Below are 8,069 nucleotides of genomic sequence, written 5' to 3'. Positions count from 1 at the left end.
CACCAATGTTTATGCATCCCTAGCATTTGTTTTAGTCGAGATTTGGCTTTGAATTCCTTTACTGCCCTTTTCTTTATATCTGTAGGTAATTGCAACAATGGGCTTTGGGTGGAATTTGGGCACCCATATTGTTGTATTGCCTTGGTAATAGCCTTGTGCTACTAGCAATTCCTTTCAAACCCATTGCTTAATGAGGGCCTTGTGGAGTGCTGTTTTGTTTATAATACTGCCAGCTTACATTTGAATACCATTTCTGTCCCTTGTCTGATCTTTAAACTTTTTTCCTTGATTCCTTATTTACGCCCTTCTCATCTTTGTATAGCTGGTTTCCAAGTTGACCCTTAGGTACCCACTACTGAGTACCTTGTGACTTTGGCTATTTTTTGCATATGGATTGTGGGGTTGATGCCTTCTCTAGTATGTGAACTGCTATTACCGTGCTTGGTGTTTCCATATATTCAAACATGGCTTGCTTCCCTTTGTTTATTGGGCTCCATAAGAGCACGGAAATGACGTTGTTGCCCTCGTTCAGTTGTGCCGTCCTCTTTTCCCATTGGATATTACATTTACTGGCACAAATCCAAGATCGTCATAGGATCATTTCCTCCTCCATCGATTCTGCAAGCATAACAAACACCTTTCCAACCAAGGGATTATTTCTGATGGAAACATTAACACTTAGAAATCCCTTGGCTTTTGTAGTTGTCAAGTGCACACTTCATACTTGTGCATCGGTGGCCTCAAGGTGCGGTTTGTCTAGAGCGACCCATGTCTCATATGAGATCAAGTTATGACTTGATCCCGTATCTATCAATGCAATGCTCAATGCATGACATTTAGTCGTAGAGACTCCCACCTTGAGCCATGCTGGCTCAATGTTTAGTTCATCCTTGTCAAGGAGAGTTAGTGAAGCCATATTCACAGGCAACATCCTCTTTTGGAGTATATGTTTGATCGTGGCCTCTCTTGCCTTAGCTTCTTCTTGATCTTGCTTGATTTTTTTCTTTTGCGAGCTCCTTTCGTTGTTTTAAAAGATGTTCTTGCAAGATGTTCTTGCAAAAGCATCTCTTGGGTCAGTGGTCCAATATATTTTTTAAGCTTGCTTCCATTGACGTAACCCTCAGTTGTTTCAATTCTAACCGACCCTTGAGGTGTGATCTTAGACACTCGGAAAGGTCCTAACCCTCTGTACTTGAGTTTCTTTTTTTTTGGGTTCTTCCTACACCATACATGAGGACAAGGTTCTAAGTTATTGTCAAACCAATGTTTTCTTTGTAATTTTTTGACCATAAGTACATGTGATGCAATTAGTCTGGTTTCATCAAGTTTCTCTAAATCTATTAGCCTTAGCTAATGCATTCTTAGTTAAACATTCTTGCACTGCAATTCTCAAGCTTGGAACTAGATACTCCATAGGCATTACCGCTTCAACACCATAAGCTAGACGGAAGGGAGTATATCCCTTGGCTACCTTATACGATGCCCAATATGCCCATAAGGCTACCATTAGCTTATGTTCCCAATCCATTCGACTTGCTTCTAATGTTTTTGTCAAGATAGTACGCAAAATCTTGTTTGTACTCTCCGCTTGACCATTAGCCTATGGATAATAAGGGGATGACTTTCGGTGGACTACAAGGAATCCAGCAAGTAAGTGATCAATCACCTAATTAATGAAGTGTAAACCACGATCACTGACTAACTCTAATGAGCAGCTGAATCTTGAAATGATTTGTTCATATAAGAACTTAGCTATTGTTTGTGCATAAGCTCGCTTAGAGGCTCTAGCTTCTGCCTATTTCGTGAAATAATCTGTGGCCACGATCACATATTAGGCTTGTGTGATGGATGCACAATTGGAATAATAGGTCCAGCATAATCAATTCCCCATTTCTTAAAAGGTTGCCTTATAATAATAAGGGTAGGTGGCATCCTGTCCCTTTGTTGCAAAATAGCAAATCGCTGACACTCTTCACACCTTTTAACAAACTCTATGGCGTCCTCGAACAACGTGGGCCACCATAGTCCTGCTTGAAACACCTTGCGAGCTGTAATCTCTCTAGCGAAATGTCCTTCAGCTACCCCTGAATGTGCTTCATCCAATATTGTGAGACGAACTCTTCTTCCCGCACACATCTCCTTAAGATATTGTCCTTACCTAGCTTGTATAGTTCTCCAGCAATTAATTGATAAGGTGCAGCCAGCTTAACAAGCCACCGCATTTCATCTTTGTTCAAGGGTCGTTCTTCCACAAAACCATAAGCTAGATAATCTGATATTTCTTCGCTCTATTCAGGCACCATGTCCAGTTTGAACACAAACAAGCATTGGAGAGGTCATCATCAACACCCATTTGCCGATTTCCCATTTGGAATCCTCGGCATATGATCAGCCACCACATGTGTTCCCTTTCTCACCGTAACTGTGAAGTCGAATTCCAATAGTAATAACAACCAGCGTGTGATTCTTCCCGTGGTGCAAGGCTTTTTCACCAAATATAATAAAGCCTGATGGTCCACAAAGAATACAAATTTGTTGGCCAATAGGTAATGTTGATACTTCTTGACTGCATAAACCATGGCCAATCCTTCTCGTTCTGTGGTGGTACCCAGCGAAGTGGACTAGGTAGTCCAATATGAACTCACCAGGCTGTGCCAATATGCATCCAATAGCAAAGTTTGATGCATCGATGTGCACATGAAATATAAGGTCCCAATTAGGTGGTCGCAGAATTAGCGCGCTAGCCAGCACTTACTTCAATCTATCATATGCTTCCTGGCATTCTTTAGTCCATTCAAAGACAATGAGTAACTTATATAATGGTGTGGCAATTTCAACATAAAATATTATAAAGCGACGGTAATACCCAACGTGGCCCATAAATCTTTACACATCTTTGTAATTCGTGGGTGGGGGCAATTCCAAGATCAACCTGACCTTGCTGTCATCAATGAATATACCGTTCTTAGAGACAATGTGTCCCTATATCACACCTTGTTTGACCCAAAATTGGCATTTTAAAGGGTTTAAGGATATACGATACAATCGACATCGCTCAAACACCTTCCTCAACCACAAGTCAAATGGTTTGTCCATCGAGAGTGTGCACATAGATCTCATCAATGATTACCTCCAACCACTTTTGCAAGTAGTCCTTTAAGGTTGTGCACATTAATCATTGAAAGGCATGAATTTGTAAGCAAACGTCTCCCACATTATATTGAAGGTTGTCTTATGCTGGTCTTTGGGTGTTATGAACACTTGATTGCAGCCTGAAAATCCGTCTAAGAAGCTGTAAGCTTCTTCACTAGCTACTCTCTCCAAAACGTGTTTCGTATAAGGCAATGGTAATGGTCCTTCCTAGTAGTAGCTGCGTTGACCTTTTTGAGATCGACACATACCCTAAGTTTCCCATTCTTCTTCGGCACTATTACGATTGGTGACAACCAATCCACATGTTCTATCTCGTAGGTGAAATCTGCAGCAATGAGTTTATCAATTTCCTCCTTTATAATTGCCACCACATATTTAGGATTCATCTAGTATGGTTTTTGCCTGGCTGGTCTTGATCCATCCATGATTAGGATCGTATGTTGCACCACTGTGTAGTTCCAGGCGAAACAATCCTTAAACTCTTTAAGGAGAGCAACAAGCTCATTCTCTTCAATCGGAGTCAAGTCCTTAGCGATATAAACAGGTTTGGTTTCCTCCCCTGGTTATGCAATATCAATTTCCTCGACTTCAGTTGGGCCATCGTATGATGTGGACAACCCATCTTCCTTAACTCTTTTGTCGTCAATCGGACCATCTTTCGTTCGTCAATTGTGTATGTTTTGAAATGGTTTGGTACTGAAAGTAGGTATGGTCTTTGATCAAATGATCAATCCCACATTTAGTACAAGTAAGTACTGGCATGTCATTGGGTGGTGCAGTTAATCCTTGAGGTTGATGCATATGAACCACATTCTTGTTATAGAACATTCAGAAATTCGATGTGGTACACTACAACCAAAACATTGTAGTGTTCCTCTCCTCATATTTGCATTTATGTCTTTACCCTTCCACTGTACCATGGTTTGAAACACAGGTACTGGCATGTTATTCTGTAAGACATAAAATTCTGGTGCAATCTCCCGCAGCTTCCTCATAGAACTCACCACTGATTTTTACTTCACGCACCATATCCATATCCTTTGATGGCTCTTCAATCAATACTTGGTTGATTTTAACCTGTGGTGTTTGTGGTGGTAGAATAGGTGGCAGCAGTGGTGAAGTGTCATGTACCCGAAACATCTCCCTAAGTAATCAATACTTGGTTGATTTTAACCTGTGGTGGTTGTGGTGGTAGAATAGGTGGCGGTAGAGGTGATGTACCCGAAACATCCGCCTAGGTAAATAGGAAGGGTTTGCCTGTCCTACAGGCTGTAGTGATTTGTACGGGTGGTGCTGGTAAGGCCAGTGGGGCTGTAGGTACCGACAGGCTATGCTACGGTTGGGAACCTTATTGCACGTGGAGGTGTCATGATTCCCTAATTTTACATAGTGCACACAATAGAGTAATGGTGGCCTTGCTCTTAACTATGGGCATTCAGTGGTAGTGTGATTCAATCTGCACATAGAACACCACACCAAATCTCTACGAGGGTAAAGATGGGTATGCCTATGGTAAGATGTTTCTCTTTCATCCTTCACCTTCAATTTTTCCAGTATGGCATTACTGAGTTCATCCACAGTCATGTTCCTCACTTGCTTGCTCCGAGTTCCAATCTCTTGGTGACTCTCAAAACTCGTGAAGTCATTGCTGCCAAAGATATTTTGACATCTTCTGGTTGTGGTAATTCCAGCATATTGTCTTCATATTCAATTGCCAGCTTACAACATAGTAGCCGGTCAGGCTAATACTAGATAATCATGCATCTTGTGGTCTCAGACTCCTCTTCGGAAGCAAGGCAATAGCTGATCATCAGTTAGCCTCTCCCGTGGTTTGCACCTTAAATTCAAGTGCTTTAGACGAGACACATATTCTCACATCGACTCCATTTCTTTTTGTTTGATGTTGTGTAGCTATGCCACATAACTCCATCTATCACCACTTCTGGCAAATCTTGGCACAAACACATTCTTGAGCCGCGTGAAATTAATCTTATCTTCTAGCTTGAGGGTTTGGAACCATTGATGAGCTTTTCCTTCTAGGGTCAGTGAGAAGGCATGAATCATGGTTACATCACTTACTGGCCCGTAGTTTTTGCATGTGGACTCAAAGATCTCTACATGCTGAATTGGATCCCCATCCCTATAGAATTTTTGTATGAGCTTTGAAATGATGTGTGGCTTCATTTGGGATGGTCTGGATTCTAGAGCAGTGCCTAGTTCCTTGACCATTCCTCGGCCCATTTCCGCAGCCATATTCAACAAATCCCTCCTCATGGTCGCATTAAGATCTATGGTTGGCCCTTGGTTTTTGAGGAGCTATTCCCCCCTACCTAGACCTCGTCCTCTTCTAACATTGGCTCTTCTAGGCATTTCCGGTCTATAGGATGGTCCGGCCACTTAATTCTGGATTGGCTCATCATTAGTCGCATATGTACGCCTTTGTAGAATTAAAAGCTCCATGTCTTGTAAGGACATGGGATGATTGATCATTTGCTCGATGTCCTTCTTGGTGTACATGCGGTCTTCTACTTCACCTGTTTCCCTTGGTAGATTATCCCCTTCATCTTGGGTTACAAAACCCTTCCTCCGCTCTTGGCTCTTCATTAATGGGCTCTAAGTTTGGAATTTCTCCCTCACTCTTGCCCATGACTATTTCAGAATCTTTACCACGTGATTGAATTAGGTTCACACTTCCCATCTCCTTTGTTTGGCCCTAGCCCTTTGAGTATCGAGCTCTTATTTCCTTAAGCTCAATTCTCATAGTTGTCATTCTACTTCAATCCTTTTTAGATCTAATTCTATTTCCTTTAGGTTGGGAAGAATTATTGACCTGTCCTAGCTGCACTTTCCACGTCTCTTCTCATTTGGAGGGTGCCAGTGTTTGACCGCCTAGAATTGGAAGGTTGGGTAGGTAATTCTTGCCTTGGACCAGGTCCAGCGCTAGTTGACAGCCGTGGATTGCACCTCCTCATCGTTTGCTGGTTTGGAGACCAAAAAATCCTTGGGCTATATCAATGATACCACTAGATCTGGTAGGGGGAGGGTGGTTTCTTCTCTTTCCCAAACCCAAAGTATCGCAACCCTTCTTTCATGGATTCTTCACTACTAGTCTCGACGGTGGTTAGATTCCTTAAGACACTCAATTGAGTGCTCATTGAGTGGCATAAACCAACGATCCTGGGTGATTTGATTCACTATTGTCAAGAGTGAGGTCATCTCCGATGAGCTTTCCAGACCTCAAGTGCATGTGAATATGATTTGATAAGCTATTTTGCTACCTTGATTAAATTCTGGTAAGATACTGTCGATTTGTTTTCTGAGGCCGTGAGAATGCAAAGAATAGTTCACAGCATGAAAAGTCAGAGAACCGTTCACATCGTGAATAAATTTTTGTACTTTCACGTGCCCAAAATTTTGCTTCGGACTCAGAAATCCACGTTACCTTGTTATAATTTTTACTGGTCTCAAGCACTTCCTTAACCTTAATCTGACAATACCAGGTTCATGAGCTAGATCTGCTTAAAGCGTGAAACTGCAGAAATAGTTCACTCTTGAAGTGGAAACCTGTTCACGTCATGTGAGTTCCTATCTAGTTCATGTCATGAAGTGGAATTGGTTCATGTTGTGAAAGAAAATTGGTTCACGCCATGAAAGGAATTTGGTTCACACTGTGAAATATAAATCGTTGACGTCGTGAAGTATTTAATGCTTCACATCTTGAAGCATTTTCTGCTAGTTCACGGATTATAATTTTGTCAGACTTGTAGTGTCAGAAGTGTTAGGATAAGATGGCCTATTTTTAGCAGGGTAGTCCCATGAAATCTCATAGCACAATCTCTCTCTCAAGACAAAAGCAAGAAATCTCAAAGCACAAAGGGGCATTGTGTCCATTCATTATGAGAAAGTTCTTTATATAACAATTGGCCCTTATTCACACTTGGGCGCCTAAAACTTACTCAACTAAGGCCTTGGGTAGCCAATATCTCATGATGTACAACTTTTATAGTGCCTTTGCATGACACTTATTAATGTCCTCAAATGGAGCATATTTGTTAATCCAAAATGGGATTAACAGAAATGCAAAATGGGATGAGCCATCACCTTGTACACATTATTCGCATGGTAAGAGGTCTAAAGTTTTTAGCCTCCAACCTGTCTCCCCCTTTGGATATCAACTTGATAATGCTAGTATAAACACATTCATGCAACATCTTCTTCCTTCTGTAGACATTCAAGAAGTTACATAGGTCCCCTCATGCGTGTGGAAATAACTCCTACAGAACTTCAGTCGGCACTCCATCAGGTCCTGGCGACTTTTCTCTCTTAAGAGGGAATACATCATGTTCAATTTCAGCCACTGAGAAGGGCATGTCCGATAATAGCCTCTTCTCCTCTGATATAACTTTGTTTATTGGCTACAAGAACTTCTCTAATCTTTCCTCCTTCATCCCTTGTGATTGACCTGTCTGGCTTCTTGATTTCCCTTATCATGTCTAGGTCTTTCTTAACTCTTACTGCCTTGAAGAAGGCCACAGTAGGAGCATCCCCTATAGTTAGCCAGTATAGACCAGCTTGCACCAGCTTCGGCCTTTTCTAGTTCCCTTCTTTTACAGTGTTATTCAAGGTCTTTCAGAGCAGCTGTTTAAGGAAGCAGTCTTCCTGATTGATATGGCCTCCTTGATAGATATCATAATCTCATTTCTCCTTCTTCTCAGCAGTTCTTTTGGATTTTTCTCTCCTTTTACCTTCTTTTTGGCCAAGTCTATAATAGCTTTCATACCATCAAGCCACACCTCCTCCTGGTCTGTACACTGTTCCATACCCTCCATCCAAGTTGTTTTCATTTGATAACATAACTTTTTATCTCTCAAAAAGGATGCATTGAATTTAAAGGGAGGTGGACCTCCATGCACCCT

The sequence above is a fragment of the Cibotium barometz genome, chromosome 18, assembly GCF_041138505.1.
Source record: "Cibotium barometz isolate CiBa-2024 chromosome 18, ASM4113850v1, whole genome shotgun sequence".
In the NCBI taxonomy this organism is placed as follows: Eukaryota; Viridiplantae; Streptophyta; class Polypodiopsida; order Cyatheales; family Cibotiaceae; genus Cibotium; species Cibotium barometz.
This window is presented reverse-complemented; position numbering follows the sequence as displayed.